We start from the raw sequence: 22,881 nt of genomic DNA, 5'->3' as shown, positions 1-22,881 counted from the left end.
GTCATATCAGTCACAGTCGTGTGGCAGACCCTGTCACTGAAATGATGGGTTGGTTAAAGTGTGCATGTCCTGTTTTGTTTATACAACATAAGGGTGGGTGGGAGGGCCCAAGGACAATTCCATCTTGCACCTCTTTTTTCTTTTATTTTTCTTTGCGTCATGTGCTGTTTGGGGAGGGTTTTTTGGAAGGGACATCCTGCGTGACACTGCAGTGCCACTCCTAAATGGGCCCGGTGTTTGTGTCGGCCACTAGGGTCGCTTATCTTACTCACACAGTCAGCTACCTCATTGCGCCTCTTTTTTTCTTTGCGTCATGTGCTGTTTGGGGAGGGTTTTTTGGAAGGGACATCCTGCGTGACACTGCAGTGCCACTCCTAAATGGGCCCGGTGTTTGTGTCGGCCACTACGGTCGCTAATCTTACTCACACAGCTACCTCATTGCGCCTCTTTTTTTCTTTGCGTCATGTGCTGTTTGGGGAGGGTTTTTTGGAAGGGACATCCTGCGTGACACTGCAGTGCCACTCCTAAATGGGCCCGGTGTTTGTGTCGGCCACTAGGGTCGCTTATCTTACTCACACAGTCAGCTACCTCATTGCGCCTCTTTTTTTCTTTGCGTCATGTGCTGTTTGGGGAGTGTTTTTTGGAAGGGCCATCCTGCGTGACACTGCAGTGCCACTCCTAGATGGGCCCGGTGTTTGTGTCGGCCACTAGGGTCGCTAATCTTACTCACACAGCTACCTCATTGCGCCTCTTTTTTTCTTTGCGTCATGTGCTGTTTGGGGAGGGTTTTTTGGAAGGGACATCCTGCGTGACACTGCAGTGCCACTCCTAAATGGGCCCGGTGTTTGTGTCGGCCACTAGGGTCGCTTATCTTACTCACACAGTCAGCTACCTCATTGCGCCTCTTTTTTTCTTTGCGTCATGTGCTGTTTGGGGAGTGTTTTTTGGAAGGGCCATCCTGCGTGACACTGCAGTGCCACTCCTAGATGGGCCCGGTGTTTGTGTCGGCCACTAGGGTCGCTAATCTTACTCACACAGCTACCTCATTGCGCCTCTTTTTTTCTTTGCGTCATGTGCTGTTTGGGGAGGGTTTTTTGGAAGGGACATCCTGCGTGACACTGCAGTGCCACTCCTAAATGGGCCCGGTGTTTGTGTCGGCCACTAGGGTCGCTTATCTTACTCACACAGTCAGCTACCTCATTGCGCCTCTTTTTTTCTTTGCGTCATGTGCTGTTTGGGGAGTGTTTTTTGGAAGGGCCATTCTGCGTGACACTGCAGTGCCACTCCTAGATGGGCCCGGTGTTTGTGTCGGCCACTAGGGTCGCTAATCTTACTCACACAGCTACCTCATTGCGCCTCTTTTTTTCTTTGCGTCATGTGCTGTTTGGGGAGGGTTTTTTGGAAGGGACATCCTGCGTGACACTGCAGTGCCACTCCTAAATGGGCCCGGTGTTTGTGTCGGCCACTAGGGTCGCTAATCTTACTCACACAGCTACCTCATTGCGCCTCTTTTTTTCTTTGCGTCATGTGCTGTTTGGGGAGGGTTTTTTGGAAGGGACATCCTGCGTGACACTGCAGTGCCACTCCTAGATGGGCCAGGTGTTTGTGTCGGCCACTAGGGTCGCTTAGCTTAGTCATCCAGCGACCTCGGTGCAAATTTTAGGACTAAAAATAATATTGTGAGGTGTGAGGTATTCAGAATAGACTGAAAATGAGTGGAAATTATGGTTTTTGAGGTTAATAATAATATGGGATCAAAATGACCCCCAAATTCTACGATTTAAGCTGTTTTTTAGGGTTTTTTGAAAAAAACACCCGAATCCAAAACACACCCGAATCCGACAAAAAAAATTCGGTGAGGTTTTGCCAAAACGCGGTCGAACCCAAAACACGGCCGCAGAACCGAACCCAAAACCAAAACACAAAACCCGAAAAATTTCCGGCGCTCATCTCTAGTTATTAGAACACCCACAGCAGCACAGAGGCATCATCTTGAGGGATTCAATATGATTTACCAGCTGATGGGATGGCCCATAATGGAGTTTATCAAGCTAAGACGTATGCAACCTGGAAGTTTGCTATGGAAATGCAATTAAAGTGTAAGAGATTGTGGAAAGTGTCAGTAGATGTCGGTGTCGGTCCAATCCAGATGATGCAGAGAGAGCAATGGGTACTTTTGGCTTAAGTGTACTGCAACATGTGTACTCTATAATACATGGCAACATGTCAACTAAAGACATGTTCACAGCACTTCACGCAGTATACCATGATGGAGGTCTCGTGAGAAGGACAAATTTAAGATGTGTATTTTACCAGGGATGTGTAGTGAGATAAATGGCTCAGGAGGCACTGGCTAGCACCAGAGCCAAATTTACACACAATATACAGTATGAACCAAAGGGTGCATGTGGGCATTATACACAGGTGCAGCAGTATAAACGCCTGGGAATTTGGTGAGGTTTGATCAGAGATGTGCTGAAAAGGTAAGCACTGCCTCACCTGCCATAGACTTTTTACTCCAGAGTTTTGGATATAAAAATGATTAGAATAATGCAAATAAGATATATCTAATATATTTTTTGTATTTTCCATATACTTTATACAGTCAAAACTCTGGCACAAATGTTAATATAAGAGGAAAGGTTCGGCCTCACCTGCCTCACCCCACCGCATGTCACTATATTTTACAACACCAAATTGAGTGAATACAGCAGTATGAGTGATTACATAGACACAATTATGTCTTTTTCTCAGCAACTAAAATCTGTTGGAGTGCTTGTAGATGATGAAAAGTAGACTAAAGCAGTGTTGTAGAACTTTATGCCTGAGTTTGACTTTCTAGTTTTGGCGTTGGAAGCAAAAACAGAAATTGTAACCACAGGTCCGAGCAAAGTTACTACGTTTCAAATAATGCATGTCCTGTGCGTTGACCAGTGAGACTACTGCATTGCACACAAAAAGTGAAACATTCAGTAAATTCAAGTTTATGTTCTACAGTTGTCACAAGATAGGTCACTAAGCATTTGAATTCAAGCTTAATAACTTGATTCCTATACAAAGTAAGACCTGTGATGGCAAAGATGAGTCAGCCCTGAGTCTTACATATAGTCACAGAAAAGATTGCTGGTATATCAATTCAGTTGTAAGAAGGCATTTCAGCTGCAAAGAGGAGTCGATCATCAAGTTATCCAAATGTGACCCTACCACAATTAAATGGATTGGCAACCATGTACTCACAGGTAAGTGGAACAAATAAAGGGCCTATTTTAGACCTGATCGTAGATGTGCTAAATTTAGCACATCTACGATCAGTCACACAGACATACGGTGGGACCCCGAGCACAGGGCTAGTCTGCCCCACATGTCAGGTCCGAAACCCCCCTCCCCACAAGTACAAAAGCGTCACACAGCGGCAATGCTTTTGTACTTTAGGAGTAGTTCCCTGCCAGCGCAGCTTCTGCGTGCTGGCAGGAGCTACTTGTTGCTGTGAGGGTCGCAGCGGCTGCGTGTGACATCACGCAGCTGCCGCCGTGGCCTGCTCCCCCCCCAGTGGTCCAGGCATGTCTGCATTGCCCGGACTGCACCCCCTAAATGGCGGCCAAACACCGCTGGCCTGCCCCCTCCTGCCCAGCAACCGCCTCTGCCTGTCAATCAGGCAGAGGCGATCACAGGGCTGAGACAGCCATCGGCTGTCTGGCATGAGCCGGCGCACTGCGGCGCCAGCACATGCGCAGCTCAGACCTAATCGCCCACTGTGCGAAAATGCACAGCATCAATCAGGTCAGAATTAGGCCCAAATGCCACTGAGAGTTGGAACAAGGACAAAAGTCACAGAGTTCCAAGTTTGTGCTTAACATACCAGATATTAGGACAAATCTCTCAAAAAAGGGGTGTGGCCACTCAGTAGTACCCCAATTCAAATTACACCACACATTAGTGTCGCTTACTCACATTACACAGCACGGTAATGTCCGTTATTCAAGTTATGCTACACAGTCGTGCCCCTTATACACATTATGCCACACAGTAGTGCATATATATTATATATACCAATCTAATGACTGCTGGCACCCCAGTGCTTTTTTCATCTGCTCTGGTGCCCTGACCAGTAATACATAGCCTTCCAAAAAAGAGACTGGCACTCAGGAGACTGTTGAGAATGTTTAATGTATTGCCCCAATATCAACGTTTCAGGGGTATAAGCCCCATCGTCAGGACCATATACCTGTTTGGCTATATGGTCCTGACGATGAAGCTTATACCCCCAAAACGTTGATATTGGGACAATACATTTAACATTCTCAACAGTATCCTGAGTGCCAGTCTCTTGTTTTGGAAGGCTATGTCTGTCTGTCTATCTATCTATCTATCTATATATAAAATATATATCCACACTATTCCACAGCACTCCAGGATCCCCTCAGGGTAACATGCTCAAGTGCTGTCCTACAGGGTATGTGCCCCCAAATAGGCAGGCAGGAAAGAATAGGCGGCACTCGAAAACTCCAAAATAGTGAAGGAAGGGGAGAACATCCCCGAAACATTAATTAATTAAAGCACCCTGTTGGGACATAATTGTGGATTCTGGTGCCACCTGTATATATTCTATCTATCTATCTATCTATCTATCTATCTATCTATCTATCTATCTATCTATCTATCTGTCTGTCTGTCTGTCTGTCTGTCTGTCTGTCTTTGTCTATCTATGTACGTGTGTGTGTATATATATATACGCACACTTACATACATACACACATATATATATGACCTTCAGTCATTAATTTTTTCTTATTTTTTCTTATGAGCTATTTTTTAACAGTAGCTTTTACCCTCATCTATAGTCGTATTCTTATATTTTATATTTCACGCCTATTGGTTCCCTCCATATACCAGCATACCGGCATCATTTTTGAGCTTAACTTAATGACTGTCTGATTATAATGTTTTATCTGCGATTTATTAACTAACATACGTATCAGACTGCTAGGTATAATATAATGATAGTTTTACTGTATAGCTCTTTAATAGACATCTATAAGTCTTATTGGTGATTATTAACTGGATTCTTAAGGGAGCAGACTCTGTAAGTTGTCACTTTGTTTTAAATTCCAGCGCGGGTCTTTCAGTTGCGTCGGGCGTCCCGGTTTCCATGATGATCCGGCGCCACATAGTCAATGAAGTGTTTGTAAGGTGCCAGCGTCCTGCTCCAGGAAGCCGGAGGCAGGACGGTGCTGTGCACTGGCGGGCTTCTCCAGGGTATATAGGTAAGTCACACTTTTTATTGTTTGTTATTCACCTTCACAAAGGGGCGTGACGGCTATGCTATGATACTGCTTTGGAATACACTTTAAATTGATATAAAACTCACAGTGCTGCTGTATCTTTTCTACATTGTCAACACCATTTTCCAGAGGGCACCGGAGCAAATAGAGGACCAAGGAGTGAGTGCCGGTCCATGGAACAGTAATATATATATATATATATATATATATATACTCCACAAACACTCTCCTCCTGTGCCAATTGGTTTCAAAATAGGCGATTAGGTATAGCTATCTCTAGGATGGGCTGCCTGTTTCCTCTGAGTTCCTTGTTAGGAGGAACTGAGCAAAGAAAATAGAGTATAGAAATAGAGGAAAAATGGCGCCCCAGGGGTTTACAAATACCCTTATACAAAGACTATTGCTTAACAGATTGCAAATCCTGTTAAGCAATAGTCTTTGTATAAGGGTATTTGTAAACCCCTGGGGCGCCATTTTTCCTCTATTTCTATACTATATATATATATGTATATATGTCCAAACAAAAGTCCCGGCACTCCCCTATCTCAATGCAACTGGCTGTGGTGCCCTCCTAGAGAAGATGAGCACTTTCTCAATGTAGACAGTTGTAGCAGGTGGCACTCAAGCAGACTCGTAGGAGAAGAAAATAGTCAGTTTAATAATCCGACATGTTTCGGGGAAATCCCCGTCCTCAGGGCCTAACTAGCCAAACTGAACCACACAAATGTTATATATACACATAGACAAGAACAAAACATCATTATAATATTATACTCACCTGTTCAATGGCACCGAACGAGCACCTCACAGGGGGGACGCGTACTTGTGTGTCCAACCACGGCTGAGTGGTAGGGCTGTTCGCTGGCAGCTCCGGGGGTTTCCATGGAGACCAGCTGGCTGCACGGCCTGCAATGACGTCAGAAAGAGGCAACATGGAAGGTGGACCGGACCCACGAGCGGGCGTTCGGCGCCATTGAACAGGTGAGTATAATTGTATAATGATGTTTTGTACTTGTCTATGTGTGTACTGCCGTATAATTCCAGTGATCCTGCTGTATAAGTCCAGTGATCCTGCCGTATAATTCCAGTGATCCTGCCGTATAAGTCCAGTGATCCTGCCGTATAATTCCAGTGACACTGCCATATAATTCCAGTGATACTGCCGTATATGTCCATTGATACTGCCGTGTATGTCCAGTGGTACTGCCATATAATTCCAGTGATACTACCGTATATATATATACCCTATTGCAAAGCAGATTACTGAGGCCATAACAACTATGCTGGTTCTAGACGTGCATCCGGTGTCAGCCATTAGTGCAGTGGGACTGCAGTGCCAATCCTAGATGGGTCAGGTGTTTCTGCCGCACACTTGTGTCACTTATCTTAGTCATACAGCTACTTTATTGCTCTCTTTTACTACTTGGCATGCTGTTTGGGTACTATTATTTTTTTAAGTGCCATCCTGTCTCACACTGCAATGCCACTCCTTGATGGGCCAATTGTTTTTGCCGCTTAGCTTAGTCATACAGCTACCTCATTGCACCTCTTTTACTTCTTTGCATGATGTGCTGTTTGGGGCCTTTTTTTTTATATCTGCCCTCCTGTCTGACACTGCAGTGCCACTCATAGATGGGCCAGGTGTTTGTGCCGCACACTTGTGTCGCTTAGCTTAGTCATGGAGCAACCTTGGTGCACCTCTGTTTTATCTTTTTTATCTTTGCATCATGTGCTGTTTGGGGCATGGTTTTTTAAAGTGCCATCCTGTCTGACACTGCCATATAAGTACAGGTGTACCGCTGTATTAGTCCAGGGGTACTGCCGTATAAGTCCACCAATTGCAGATTTTTTTTTTTTAAAGTCAGGGGAGTGCAGGAGATGCTGTCAGTGGACTGAAAAATTGCGGGCCACTTTTGATATTCAGCCACTGCATGCCACTACTAGCTGCTACCTACTGGCCATGGGTGGCACTGCTAGGCAGCGCCCCTCCTCTGCTGGCGCCCCTGGCGAGTGCCATCCTGGTCAATAGGTAGATACGCCTCTGCAACTACGTCACAGTCACTAGAAAGCTGACATAGACTATGTGGTCATCTTACAACAGGATGGATACAGGAATGTCAGTGACTAACACAGAATCCCTTATGTGGGAGATGCATATTAGGAAAATAAAGTTGTCAGCCAATAACCAAGTCAGTAATCAGAGCTACAAAGCAACTTGAGATAGCACATACAGATGTGTGTGTTCTGATAGAAGTAAAGTCAGTAAGTGTAGATACTTTGTGATTTTCAGAGATGGATTCACAAGAATGACACACGTGTTCTTCATCCGAGAAAAATGTGAAGTAGCAAAGAAGATTGCAGAATACAAGAGACTTGTAGAAAATCAAATTGGTCACAGGCTCAAAACCCTGAGATCTGACAATGGTGAACACCTAAACAGAGAGGTGGAATTCTTCTTAAGAAAATGTGGTATAGAGCATCAATTGACCATTGCCTATACTACTAAGCAAACGGTGTAATTGAACAAGCAAATCGTAAATTGGTAGAGAAAGCAAGATGTATGCTAAAGGACAAAGGTTTACATTTGCTATTTATGGTGGAAGCTATCGGGTGCTAATATTCACACCTTCCTGTGCTTGAGGTAATCCCCTTTCCTCCCTCCCCTTGGAACACGAGATTTAAGGTTCACAACATGAGGAAGACATCTAGAATTGTGAGAGTGACAACAGCAGTGCTGTAACTAGACATTTTAGTGCTGTGTGCAAGAAATAGCATTGGGGCCCCCCCATAATATTTCAAATAGGGCAGGTGTGTGCTGCAGGTGCGTGTCAAATATATACGGGAGTGACATCATGGGGAATGGGTGTGGCCACAAATAATACCAATTCATATTATGCTGCACAGTAGTCCCCATTATTCTCAATACACCGCACAGTAGCACCACTTAAGGGCCCCATACACTACAGCGATATGTCTGGGGTTGAAGTCGGATGCGATTTCCCTTGAACTCTCCCGGGAGCTTCCCGAGAGTGGTTACATACGATTCCATACGATTTGGTACATGTGTGACTTATTTTGCATGTGATTCACATGTACCATAAAATATATCTGATGGGCTGGATTAAGGTGCTAGGGGGGCTGCGCCAAATAGGCATATAAATAGCAGCGGTCATTTTAGCCATGTGCACACTGCTGCTCTGTGAATAGTGAGGCGGGATTATACCTTCTGAGTGTTCCACATTGCTACGGTGCTTTTCTTTGTTTGGCTTGTTTCAACAAAGTGCTATACCCTATTCTGTGATGGATTCCGACAGGTATCAACTTCTGTTAGCCTATGGCTATATGAAGCTGAAACGTGACAGGGATCTGAAACGCAAGAGGGTGAGGTCTGTTTGGAGCAAGGAGTGGCTGCTGAAGAGAGGGGGACTATCTCACATGTCGCTCCTGAACGAGATTAGGGATAATAACCCTGAAGATTATCGCAACTACCTGCGAATGGATGACACTACCTTCCAGGAGTTGCTGGGCCTTGTGACTCCCTACATCGAGAGGCAGGACACCAAGATGCAGAGGGCCATCACTGCTGAGGAGAGGATGACTGCTATTCTGAGGTACCTGGCTATAGGGCAGTCGCTGGAGGACCTGAAGTTTAGGACCCTCATCTCCCCCCAGGCTTTGGGTCAGATCATCCCTGACACCTGCAAGGCCATTGTGAAAGTGCTGCAGGACCAGTATTTAAAGGTAAATAAAATACACACCACACCTGTTTAGTTACTTAGTTTTTTGTTTTTTTGTTTTAAACAACTGTGCAAACTGTGCAATGTCTTGCCAACAAGGCACATATAAATATAAAACATGACATCACAATTTGGATATATATGTAATAAAATAATTAAAATGATTAAATAACAGTTTATTTTACTTTTAATTCCCAATAAATATGGTGCGGTAATTTCACTCCTAAAATGGAGGGCTATATGGTGTTTTGGTCACAGAATTGATTGGGAGAATACAAGCATGCTGTAACGTACAGAATGAATGGGCTCTGCCCCATTATTATGCACATACAGCATGCGTGTATCCTCCCCAAAAAATCTTCCCCCAAAACACCATATTTATTGGGAGTTATAAGATGCCTACAAAAATTCAAACTGAGGCATGTCCTCCTCTGCCTCCAGCATAGCAGAGTATATGGCTGAGGAGCAGGTGGGTGGGGGAGTAGGCTGTGGTTGGGTGGACGAAATAGGCTGTGGTTGGGTGGGCGGAAAGAGATGGGGTTGGGTAGGCGGAATAGGATGGGGTTGGGTGGGAGGAGCAATGACAGGAAGGCGGTCAAACAGTATGACATTATCATGGAATTGCGATTTTCGGGCCTTGTTCAGCATCTTTAAATTTAGATGCTGAATCTGCTCCACTTGACCCGGGGGCAGGTTGCACATCGCAGAGGCCAAGAATTCCCCAAATTTTGTGTATTGGTCAGGTAGCTGGGCAAGTCTTGCCTTTATCTCTTCAAAGATTAGGTCTTCGCCCTCCTGGCCGGTGTGTTTTTTTGGGGGGTTCTCTTCCGGGGGCATGGCAGAGTAGCCAGTGCTGCAGGCGTATCAGGGGTAGCTGGTGCTTCAGGGGTAGGATCTTGGGTTTGTGATTCCTCTGTATCCTGGAGACTGAGGTCTGGGGTGGTGGGAATCTCCACACTTCCACTCTGTAGTAAATGAAAAAAAAATACACTGTTTAGATATATGTTTTAATTTTTTATTTCTATTTTTTTTATAGCTCCCTGCAAGTACATCAGAATGGCAAGCCATGGCAGAGGGGTTTGTCACCACCTGGCAATTCCCTTACTGTGGGGGAGCGATAGATGGCAAACACGTCCTCATCAACCCTCCTGCAAACAGAGGATCCCTTTATTTTAATTATAAAGTGTATTTCAGCATCGTGCTGGTGGCAGTGGTGAATGCCAACTATGAATTCATCTTCATTGACGTTGGCAAAAACGGACGTGCATCAGACGGTGGCTCGCTGAAGAATACCACCTTCTACGAGCGGCTCACCACAAACACCCTGAACTTGCCATCTAGGGAGCAAACCAAGCATGGCCTCAAGTTTGTTTTCATGGCTGATGAGGCATTCACACTTCACGAGAACATTATGAAGCCATACCCCCAAAGGCACCTGACAAGGGAGAAGCGGATCTACAATTATAAACTAATCCGGGCATGCCGAATTGTAGAGAACACTTTTGGCATCCTGTCTAGCCACTTCCGGACATTCCTAATGGCTATTAACTTGCAGGTGGAGAAGAAAGATTGGGTGGTGACTGTATGCTGTGTCCTGCATAACTATTTGCACAGAAAAACCACCCAGCATAGGACACTGCCCAGAGCAGCACCAGGAGACCCGGACCCAGAACACCCAGAGGAGACTTCACCATTACCCTCTGTGGAACCACCTCCACTTCATTCTAGGGCGAGTCTACAGGCAAAATAGGTCCGGGACGAGTACCTGGCCTATTTTAACAGGATGGGTATAGTCAATTGGCAGGAGGACCACATTTAAGTGTACTGTGTTGGACTGATGATGGAACGTGCAAAAACTTAAAAACGTATTAAAAAAATATACTTACAGATGCCAACAAAGATAGTTCACCCTTTAAGGCACTGGTGTGGCAGTCCGAGGGAGGGAGGCAAAACCTTTTTTCCGGGTAGCCTCCTGGTCCAGGACAAACTACAGCATGGGGTAGTACCAGAGCGAGGTCTTGTAAACCTGGGAAGAACCTGTTCCAGACCTTTTGGATTGTTCCATTTTTTTGTGTTCTTTGAGGAACACAGTACGCAGGTTCTGTATCTTTTTCTTTACCCAATCCTTGTCAGCATCGGACACAAAGGGCCTGCAATAGTCTTGATCCAGAGACATATCTGTAATAAAAAAAAGTGGTACACAAACTGTTATATATTTTGTGTTTAAAAATGGTTTTACTAAAGTTATATGGTTATAGTTATATGGTTAAATTTGGATAATATATGGTTTTAAAATAAAGTTGTTTTTTTTAAATAGTTTTCGCATTGCACAAACATCAATGGTGCAGGATTGAGGTACAGTGACGGGGAAAATACATGGCCATTTAGGGGTTAAAATGACTTTGGGAACAGAGAAAGACAAGGTACAGCATTGAGGTATAGTGGCGGGGAAAACACATGGCCATTAGGGGGTTAAAATTACTTTGGGGCCAGAGAACCACAAAGTGCAGCATTGAGGTACAGTGGCGGGTAAAACACATGGCCTTTAGGTGGTTAAAATGACTTTGGGGACACAGAAACACAAGGTACAGCATTGGGGTACAGTGGCAGGGAAAACACACGGCCATTAGGGGTTTTTAAAATGACTTTGGGCCCACAGAAATAAAAAAAATGTGAACAATAATTTAGAATACATTGGTGGACAGTGTGATATAATTTTGCTAATGACTTACTGCGCTAATAAAAATTCAGGTGCATAAATGAACGAGTACACACACTTCACTAGTTGATTTAAATATCTTTATAACTCTTAATCAAAAAAGCTTATATATAGATGAATTGACAAACATTTAATATCATTTAACATTGATTAATTAACAGCATCCAATGCTATATAATAAAAATAAAAATCAATAGTCATGTGACAAGTGTCGTATAAATACGACACAGCAGCAAACAAGTGTCTTCAATTGTATCACTGTAGCATTTTTATGAAAGCAACATTGTGTCTTTGCTAGAATCCAATATAAATGCAGTTTTGAAAGTCAAAGTAGCAGTGCCTCAGCTCGTTGCAGACTCACCTGCTTGTGATCACTGTCTCACTGAGCTCACCGTTCTCAGTTGATTACAGCTGGAGGTGAACAGTTCATGCAGAGATATTCCCTTGCAGGGATTATTTACCTTCCAGCAAGAGATGAAGTAACCAGGTGATTACTCTATGAGGAAGCACCCAAGGGTGTAAAATGCGTTAGAGGTTTACCCTTACTCCCAGGAAGGACCTTTCAAGCTAAAGCTCACGCTGATACCTGCTCCCAGCTTCAACCATCACGGCAATCATTGTGATGCTGCACGCTAGAGACACCCACCATGGACAGGTCATTTATGGAAGAGCAGACAGCGAGCCAGGGATGTGGAGAGGTGGACGTGGTCCAGACACAGGAGAGATCTCCGGAGGCTGGTGTACACAGCCGGGAGACGCGTCCATCCCACTAACAGCGTTACAGCACGATTCCACGAGTACTCACCTGGTTACTTCATCTCTTGCTGGAAGGTAAATAATCCCTGCAAGGGAATATCTCTGCATGAACTGTTCACCTCCAGCTGTAATCAACTGAAGACGGTGAGCTCAGTAAGACAGTGATCACAAGCAGGTGAGTCTGCAATGAGCTGAGGCACTGCTACTTTGACATTCAAAACTCCATTTATATTGGATTCTAGCAAACACATAATGTTGCTTTTATAAAACTGATACAATTGAAGACACTGGTTGGTTGCTGCTGTGTCGTATTTATACGACAAATGTCATGTGACTATTGATTTTTTTTTTCTTATATAGCATTGGATGCCGATAATTAATCAATTTTAAATGCTATTAAATGTTTGTCAATTCATCTATATATAAGCTTTTTTGATTAAGAGTTATAAAGATATTTAAATCAACTAGTGAAGTGTGTGTACTCATTCATTAAACCTCCTAATGATAATGTGTGGACCCTTATTTAAAAAGTAAAGCATTCAATGCCTTTAATACCAAGAAATAATGACACGGAGACTTGAATTTGGCAGAAAATTGTTAGCTATTTATTGTACCCTAACCATTAGAAAAAACCTGTAAAGTAAAATTTAAGTTAACATGCCGATTCAGCCGGCATATGGTGGCAGAAAAAAGAACGGCTATATTCCACTGACGATAACCTCAAAAAACATTAAAACCCAAACGATCCTAATTTACCACAAACCATACATAGGTAATAGGTGCCCGACTCAGACCTCCACGCTGACTGCCCACTCTGATGGGTGATGACGCTGCCCCTTGATGGGTGATCTAGCGGCCTTAAAAGTCAATGGAGGTGAGTGCACCTAAACCACACCAATACTGTAAACAACTGTAACTATCAAGTCAAACTACAACCTGCCGTTCTTTTCCGCCAACAATAGCCAACGATAAACCACACTAACAATTTAGAGCCAAGGCACTCCGTGCCAAAACCTCTACCAAATGGGGTGGGAGGGCGGGAAGGCAAACCAGCAGCAAGAGAGACTTAGCTAGCCTATACATCCCTATATATACTGATCCCTCCCCTCTCTACCATTGGCTGTACTTTTCATAACAGTTAGGTCCACCCCTCACAGGAGGTTTAACTCTCTCCATTCCTATGTCTGTCATTTCGCTCTCCTAAACCTCCTAATGATAATGGGGGTCATTCCGAGTTGTTCGCTCGCAAGCGGATTTTAGCAGATTTGCTCACGCTAAGCCGCCGCCTACTGGGAGTGAATCTTAGCATCTTAAAATTGCGAACGAAGTATTCGCAATATTGCGATTACACACCTCGTAGCAGTTTCTGAGTAGCTTCAGACTTACTCGGCATCTGCGATCAGTTCAGTGCTTGTCGTTCCTGGTTTGACGTCACAAACACACCCAGCGTTCGCCCAGACACTCCTCCGTTTCTCCGGCCACTCCTGCGTTTTTTCCGGAAACGGTAGCGTTTTTTCCCACACGCCCATAAAACGGCCTGTTTCCGCCCAGTAACACCCATTTCCTGTCAATCACATTACGATCGCCAGAACGATGAAAAAGCCGTGAGTAAAATTCCTAACTGCATAGCAAATTTACTTGGCGCAGTCGCAGTGCGAACATTGCGCATGCGCATTAAGCGGAAAATCGCTGCGATGCGAAGATTTTTACCGAGCGAACAACTCGGAATGACCCCCAATGTGTGGACCCTTATTCAAAAAGTAAAGCATTCAATACCTTTAATACCAAGAAATAATGACACGGAGACTTGAATTTGGCAGAAAATTGTTAGCTATTTATTGTACCCTAACCATTAGAAAAAACATGTAAAGTAAAATTTAAGTTAACATGCCGATTCAGCCGGCATATGGTGGCAGAAAAAAGAACGGCTATATTCCACTGACGATAACCTCAAAAAACATTAAAACCCAAACGATCCTAATTTACCACAAACCATACATAGGTAATAGGTGCCCGACTCAGACCTCCACGCTGACTGCCCACTCTGATGGGTGATGACGCTGCCCCCTGATGGGTGATCTAGCGGCCTTAAAAGTCAATGGAGGTGAGTGCACCTAAACCACACCAATACTGTAAACAACTGTAACTAACAAGTCAAACTACAACCTGCCGTTCTTTTCCGCCAACAGCGAAAGACTCTTCCCCAGAGTCTTCGCACCGCCACCATACCCTCAACCTAACTCCTGCAACACCAGAAACAGATCCTCCAGGAAAAACAACATCCCTTCCTTGGACAGATGCACACCATCAGGCCGAAAAAGGTGACTGGCACGAAACCAAATCCTAGGGTGGCGAACTACTTTCCCTCCGTGAGCCAACAACCACTTCGCCACCGCCGCATTCACCTTTTGCCTGGCCTCATCAATCGGGCGACCGTCCGCCACTCCTCACCAACGCAACCTTGGCACCATCATAGAGAACACCAAAACACAATTGGGCCACGCTGCGGCCACACTGGCCAGATCCTCCATCATGGTCCATCGCAGCTCCAAAGATGTCCTCTTCCCCAGATCGTTGCCACCCAAATGGCCAACCAGCACCCTAGGGACTCCATGCTCGCTGACCTGACTGACCAATCTACTCTTCAGATCTTGCCACATCATCCCTCGCCAACCAAGCCAACGAACGCCATGAGCCCAAGGAAAAAACTGCGTCCCCTCCGAGGCCAAAAACCTGGCTGCCCAGTAAACATAAGAGTGGCCAACTACCCAGATTGCCAAATCGTCTTCTACCCAACCTGAAGAGAAGGAAAGGAGTAAAAATTGGTTAATAAGTATCCTAACAGGAGCTTATTGAATGCATTAACCTGAAGGATCTGCCAAAAGAAAAAAGGGGGTTTCGTGTCTCGCATAAGTCACGGCCTAGCCGATCTAAACAAGCTTCCAGCCAATTGAAGCATAACATAAAAACACGACGGGAAAGATCAAAGTAAAATAAGGAAAATAAAAAGGGGGGGTTCAAAATGGGAAAAACATGTAAGAACTCTGCTGGAGGTGAAAGCGCAAAAACCTGCTGAGGGACTTTGAGTTGTACTGATCAGCCGAATTGTAGATTGAAATTCAGTCCGTCAAGTCAGGCAAAAAATCGCAAAAGAACTCCAGACCCCCGCTGCCAGCAGCGGCGAGTAGCTAATCCCTGAGTAGGATGAACAGGGGAGACAAACAGACACAACTGCACAAGTACGTATTTAACCTTACAACATAACCTTATACAACGGCTAATAAAACTGAACTGTTAATCAAACTAAAAATTCATGAAACTGGGCGAATATATAGTCTGTAACTTGACGACTTCCATCGCCCCACTGCCTGAATCTCCGCAACGGAAAAACCCGCCGACGCAGCCGACGTCGCCGCCCCGATTCGGAAAGAATGCGTACCTAAAGCAGCGGGTGAAAGGCCCAAGCTCGCCAGACAGCGACTCAGCATCCAAAGAAACTGATATTTCATCAAAGGTAAACCGTCCTAATACAGCAGCCACGACCCCTGCACACCGGGCCGAACTGCTGCATATTTCGATGCCAATCTCACCGGGCAAATGCTCCCCTCCAGAGACGGTACCAAAGTGACCCATCGTCCTCTACCTACTTGGTCCGTCTTAGAGCGATGCAATCTGCACAGCAAGGACCTCTCACCCACCACCACGTCATCCAGAAGCATGCGCGAGTCTGCCCGCTTAGATGGCGCTACCAGCTCCGAAACCTGAAAGGCTCCGTGGTAAGCCATGGAGAACGCCAACTGGAACAAAAGCAATTCAAAAATTGACGACACGATACTGCCTACCCCATCGATGACAGCCGGTAGCAAGGCCGCATCGATGGGGCGTCGCCTATCAGGCGGCGTTGGCGCCACGCACGCCCACCCTTTCATCGCCTTTACCAGAAGCCTGCTCTTTGTCACGTCAGGGACACCCTTGATTTTATTAAAAAACAAAATCCCTGCTAAGTACCGGGACACCACCGCTCTGGACCTACCCGTGACAAAAAGCTGCCAAATAAAAGAAAGCATCATCCGATGCTCGCTCTTACTTTCTTGACTATGTCCGCGGACAAACTCTTCCCACTCGCTCCAAGCTTGACCATAAGCCTTGAGCGTGTTCGGAGCCACTGACCGCATCGCTAGACCCTCCAGTCCGGTCCGATCACCTGCCAGACATAACCGGGACATTGAAACCCCCGCTCATAGGCCTCGGGTGCCAACAAATGAAATCTCTCCCACTGACCGCGGGACAACGTGTCGGCAATTCCGTTCTCAAGTCCTGGCACATGCTGCCCGCGGAACCATACATTCTTATGCAAGCATGTCAGCAGCAATCGCCCAAGCACCCTCAGAACCACCAGCGACTTCGCCCTCTGGTTATTGATCGCATGCACCATGCCCAGATTGTCACATCTAAACAAAATGCTGCGATGAGCCAGACGATTGCCCCAAACCTCCAGTGCTACCATAATGGGGAAAAGCTCCAGCAGCAAAAGGTCCTTAGTGAAACCTTTGCGACGCCATTCCTCAGGCCACGAGGCCACGCCCCAAGATCCCTCTAGGTAGCAACCGAACCCAGAGAAACCCGGCGCGTCGGTAAACAGCTGTAACCTAGCATTGTCAATCGTTGGGGCCAGCCAGATACGTACCCCATTAAAGTCCTCCAGGAACGAGGCCCAGACGGCCAAATCCCTCTTAATCTCGGAGGACAAACGAATTAAATGATGCGGCCTGGCACACCCCGCCGTCGCCCTCTCCAGCTTTCGGCAGAAAACCCTGCCCATCGGGATCACCCGGCAAGCAAAGTTCAAGAGGCCCAGCAAGGACTGCGCCTGCCTCAGTGTGACTTTGCGCGACATCACAAACTGGCAAATAACCTCGCGGAGCTTCGCGACCTTAGCCTGAGGAAGGCGACACGAGCCTGCCACCATGTCAATTTAAATCCCCAAGAACGACAAACAGGAAACCGGCCCCTCCGTTTTATCCTCGGCCACAGGAACGCCAAAGTGATAAAACAACGCTCGGATGCTGAACAGCAAGTCGCTGCAGCGCGGCGAATTCGCCGGTCCCACACACAGGAAATCATTGAGGTAATGCGCAACTCCATGACCCCCTGAAGAAGACTCCACGCACCAATGCAAGAATGTGCTAAACCTTTCAAAAAACGAGCAGGAAACGGAACATCCCATCGGCAAACATTTGTCAATGAAATATTCCGCTCCGATCCGAAAACCCATCAAACGGAATAAGTCCGGATGCAACGGGAGCAACCGAAACGCGGACTCAACATCGATCTTAGCCATCAGAGCTCCCGGGCCATAACTACGAACCAACTCCAGCGCCTCGTAAAACGACTGGTACACCACCGAGCAGTGTACCGGCGTTATCGCGTTGTTGACCGACGACCCTGACGGGTAAGAAAGACGTTGAATGAGCTGAAAGGCACCCGGAGTCTTCTTGGGGACTTCCCCCACTGGGGAAATGACCAAGTCATCCACTGGGGGCGAGCTAAACGGGCCCTCCATCCTACCCATTCGCACCTCTTTATCAACTTTCTCGCGTAAAACAGACGGCAAGACGCGAGCGGACTGAAGATTCCGGAGAGCCTTGACCGATACTTCGCCCGCAACTGGCAAGCGGAAACCAAACTTAAAACCCTGAAACAAAAACTGGGCGTCCGTACTATTCGGATACCAATCCATCCATTTGGACATGGCGTCCAAATGAATTGGCGTTGGGGCCCTGTTGAGCGATTCCGTTCGCGCCGGGTTTTGCGTAGCTTTGCTTTCCCCTTGCACCTTGCCGATTTCCTTTAAAACAGTTGGAGGCCGGGTGGAAGCCGCCACATTGCAAGCACGAATGTCGAAACCGACACTGATTGCCGAAGGAACAGGTCGCATTATTAAATGCGAAGCACTTCCCCTTCGCGGGGGCCTGTCCTCCCCCGCGGATAGCCAACCTACCTCTCCCACCAGGTCCCCCTTCCGCGCTACTCCCCTGGGCGGACGACCCTGCGCGTTGCCCGTCCGCCCCAGGATTCCGGGGCTCCTTTGCAGGTTGAGAGGCCCGGGTGACCTGGAGCCAGTCCTCCACGTCCTTGCAACCAAAGTCAATAATCTGTAAGCAGTCCTGCTTCTCTCGGAACTTCTCATCATACATCCGCCATTCGATTCCTGACGATGTGCACTGCATATCGTGTATCAAGTGCAGGTATCGTATGACGTTCATATGTTCCTCAGGCCTATCTTCCAGATAACACGCCGCAATGACGCAAAAAACGGCCAGCCAGTTGTCGAAAGTACGGAAAGCTTCAGCTCCGATGCCTTTCTTAGCTGTCGCTGCCTTATTCTCCTTCTTCGCATCCTTAGTCAGCACGAACATATCCACGTAATCGCCTCTGCGGATCTTCCTACGGCAGCTATCCCGCAACCCCCTCAACACTGCTGTATAATCACAGTGGACTACTCCCGGCAAATCACGGCGCTTCTTGGCCCTGCGAGTGTCCTCGCTAAGCTGCTTGCATCTCTTCCGCCTCTCCTGCTGCCCTGCCGCCCTCTTAGCGTACTTTGTCGCACGCTTTTTTGCCTTAGTCGTGCTACTGATGTCGGACGCTTGCGACGACAGGGATGAAGTAGAGGAGGAACTGAGAGAACTGGAGCGCGCGCTGGAGCCCGACGCCGACTGCTCAACCTCACCTAACGCTGTCGACTGTTCGGACTGGGAGTCCTCCGGTGTGGAAACTTCGAAATCCTCCTCATCGCTCACTTCCACCTCAACCTCTCCGCGATCACCTGAAAAAGAAGACAAAGCACGGGACCCGGAAACCACTCCCGGGGCCTGCCTAGCACTCCGGGGCAAAGACGTCCCCACCTCGAGTCCGCGCTTCATCCGTACTGGACGGTGTCCCAACTGCGCCGCGGCCGCCCCCAGGTCACGGCAAGCAAGCGCTATTCACTGAGCCGCTGACCCCAGCTGCGTACCAGACGCCCTCGCTTCTGCGCGCGCGCCGGAATGCCTTGCTGCCCCCGGGGATGCGGCTGCGGCCAATGGGCCCAATGCCGCCACCACCGTCGACAGAGCCGACGCCAACTCTCCGGAAGCCTCCTGACTTCAACAAAAGTCGCGGCCGGCACTGGTGGGAGCCCCCGCAGATGCCGGTGCACCTCTCCTGGCCCATCGGCCGGCAGGCGCCGATAAGGGACCCAACGGCCAATGCCCCGCCTGGCCTGCTGGTGATCCGCTGGCCCCCCTGACCACAATTGGCGTGGCCCCCCACCAATCATCTATCCTATCCTGCGCCTGCTGGCCCTCACTATCGCTGCTGTGCCTGCCACCGCCCCCCCCGCGCGTGCCCTCCCATGCAGGCCGGAGCTCTCTCCGTCTGCAGGGAAGGCACCTCTGCGGGGCTCAATGCTGCCGCGCCCTATCCTGGGACGCCCCCCCGCCGCCGCTCCCCGCCAGACTCCGGCTGTAAGGGAGGCAGCAGGGGATACGTTGAAACTGGCTAGTGATGGGTAGTTCATGAATGATTAGTTCAAAATGAACTAATCTTCAAAGTGAACTAGTTCGTTCAGTTCACAGCTTTGGCAAAGATTAGTTCATCAGGAAGGAGGAGTCAGACACAGACAGAATAGAGCCAGCAGCTGCATTAGGCTTCTCACTGTCTCATTCACTTCACTGGATTTTCACTTCCTGAATCTGATGCTGTAAAATGAAAGGTAAAAGTACAACACAGCCCAGCAATACAGATCTAATAAAAAAAAATAGCATCTGCACTGCCTAGCCAAAGTCTATGTGTGTCTGTGAGTGAGCATGTGTGGTCATGCTGCTCACCTTTCTGTGATACAATCACTGTCCTATTAGTCCAGATGTCCAAACACTTGCTGCTGCTTCTGGTACTACTGGCTCCTGAGCATACTGCTGTGCTAAATCTTCTGCTGGGTGTTGTGTAGGTGCAGCTGCAGCAGCACTGTTGTTATTCAGCTCTCACTCAGCAATACTCAGCAAGGCAAACCAGCAGCAAGAGAGACTTAGCTAGCCTATACATCCCTATATATACTGATCCCTCCCCTCTCTACCATTGGCTGTACTTTTCATAACAGTTAGGTCCACCCCTCACAGGAGGTTTAACTCTCTCCATTCCTATGTCTGTCATTTCGCTCTCCTTATGCACCTGAATTTTTATTAGCGCAGTAAGTCATTAGAAAAATTGTGTTTTTCCTCTAGTATAGGTGACTTAAGTTACCATTACTATTAGCTGTGTGTCCACAGACACAGCTGGATCTAACTGCTGCTCAGTATATGTTCTAAAATATTAGCACTCTAATTACATGTACTTGAGTGTATGTACACATAAATTCATTAGCACCTAGATAAGTTGAGTGAGGACAGTGTGTTATAAATTGGTGGACAGTGTGGTTACATTGGTGGTCAGTGTGATTACATTGGTGGACAGTGTGATACACATTGGTGCACAGTGTGGAAATACATACTTGGGGCAATGTGAAATCCAATCAAATCGATATCTGTGATAAGCTCTCTTCTCCTGCTGCGTCGTAGCGTGCTGCTGATGCTGCCACAGATGGGAGTGTCCTGAGAATGCCAGTCAAACTTCCTATGATATATCGCATGCGATATATCACAGGCACAAAAAAACACACCCTTTTCCATACTATTCCATGTGATTACGATACATCATAAGTGCAGCACTTGCGACCTAGGGGATCTGACCCAAAACTCACGGGAACGCGCATCGGATCGGATGGAAAACACATAAGATTTGAACTTTTCTTTAAGATATATTGGACCGAAAGGTCGAAATCGCAGGAAATCGGGCATTATCGTTCTAGTGTATGGGGCCCTTTACACACATTATGCCAGGTAGAGCTCCTTTCACACATTACACCAAGCAGAGCACCTGTCACACTTTACCCCAGGTAAAGCCCCTGTCACACATTATGCCATGTAGAGCCTAATTTAACCAGTGATGTGCGGTGGGGTGAGGCAGGTGAGACAGAGCCTTTCCTGTCATACTTACGTTTAAAAAAGAGATTTGACTGAATAAAGTATATGAAAAATATTAATAATGTGTTTTAAATATATTCTTTGCATTATTCTAATAATTTTTATAGCCAAAACTCTGGAGTAAAAAGTCTATGGTAGGTGGGGCAGTGGCTTACTTGCTTATCTTTACAGCACATCTCTGATCAAAACTACCAAATTTCCAGGAGTTTATAATGCTGCACCTGTGTAAAATGCCCAAATGTACCATTTGGCTCATATATTGCATGTAAATCTGGCTCTGGGGTTAGCCAGTGCCTCGTGAGCCATTTAGCTCACCGCACGTCCTTGCATTTTACACATTACAGGCAGAGTCCCCTTTTACACATTACAGCAGGCGGAGCTCTCTTTTTCACATTAGTTCAAGTCTGGATGGTCGGTAAAGCAGACAGGTACCCACAGAGTTGTGGAAGTGCAGGTGATAAGCAGTACTTACCGGTGCAGGTAGGTCCTTCCTTGACGGATCTTGTCAGATGCTTTCTGGTCAGGAGGTGGGTGGGGGAATCAGCAGACTCGTGGATAGGGTTTGCTTCTGGTGTCAAAGCTTATGGTCCAGGCCTCTCATCTAGGACCCACCCTGTCATATAAGGACTCACACTTGTGCATTCCGGATTCAGGATGGTGCAATTTAATTTGGGGGATTTGATTTAAAATCTGAGGCAGCGGGAGACTCCACCATGAACTGAGAGTCAGCCTCAGAAGGTGGGACGGTAGGCAACTATGGCACAGCTGTTCACACATATATACACACACTGCACATAAATACATACATACATACATACATATACACTGTACATGCATATACACTGTACACACATACATATATACTGTACATACATATACACTATACACACATACATATACACTGTACATACATATACACTGTACACACATATACACTGTACACACATATATACACATACATACACACACACACACACACACACACACACACACATATACACTGTACACACATACATATACACACATATATACACACATACATATACACTGTACGTACGTACGTACGTACATACATACACACACATAGATATACACTGTACACACATAGATCTACACTGTACATATATATATATATATATATATATATATATATATACAGTTCCAGTATGACCGGCACTCCATGAATGTTGCTTTAAATACCTGGGTGCCTTCCTATGATCCAGACGGAACAAGTACAGAGAGAGCGAGACGGGCGGCACTCCACGGATTCAAAAACATGAGACAGCTACACAGGCTTGATTTCAACGTTTCAGGTGCTACTTTAA

This window comes from Pseudophryne corroboree, chromosome 4, assembly GCF_028390025.1.
Source record: "Pseudophryne corroboree isolate aPseCor3 chromosome 4, aPseCor3.hap2, whole genome shotgun sequence".
Classification (NCBI taxonomy): Eukaryota; Metazoa; Chordata; class Amphibia; order Anura; family Myobatrachidae; genus Pseudophryne; species Pseudophryne corroboree.
This window is presented reverse-complemented; position numbering follows the sequence as displayed.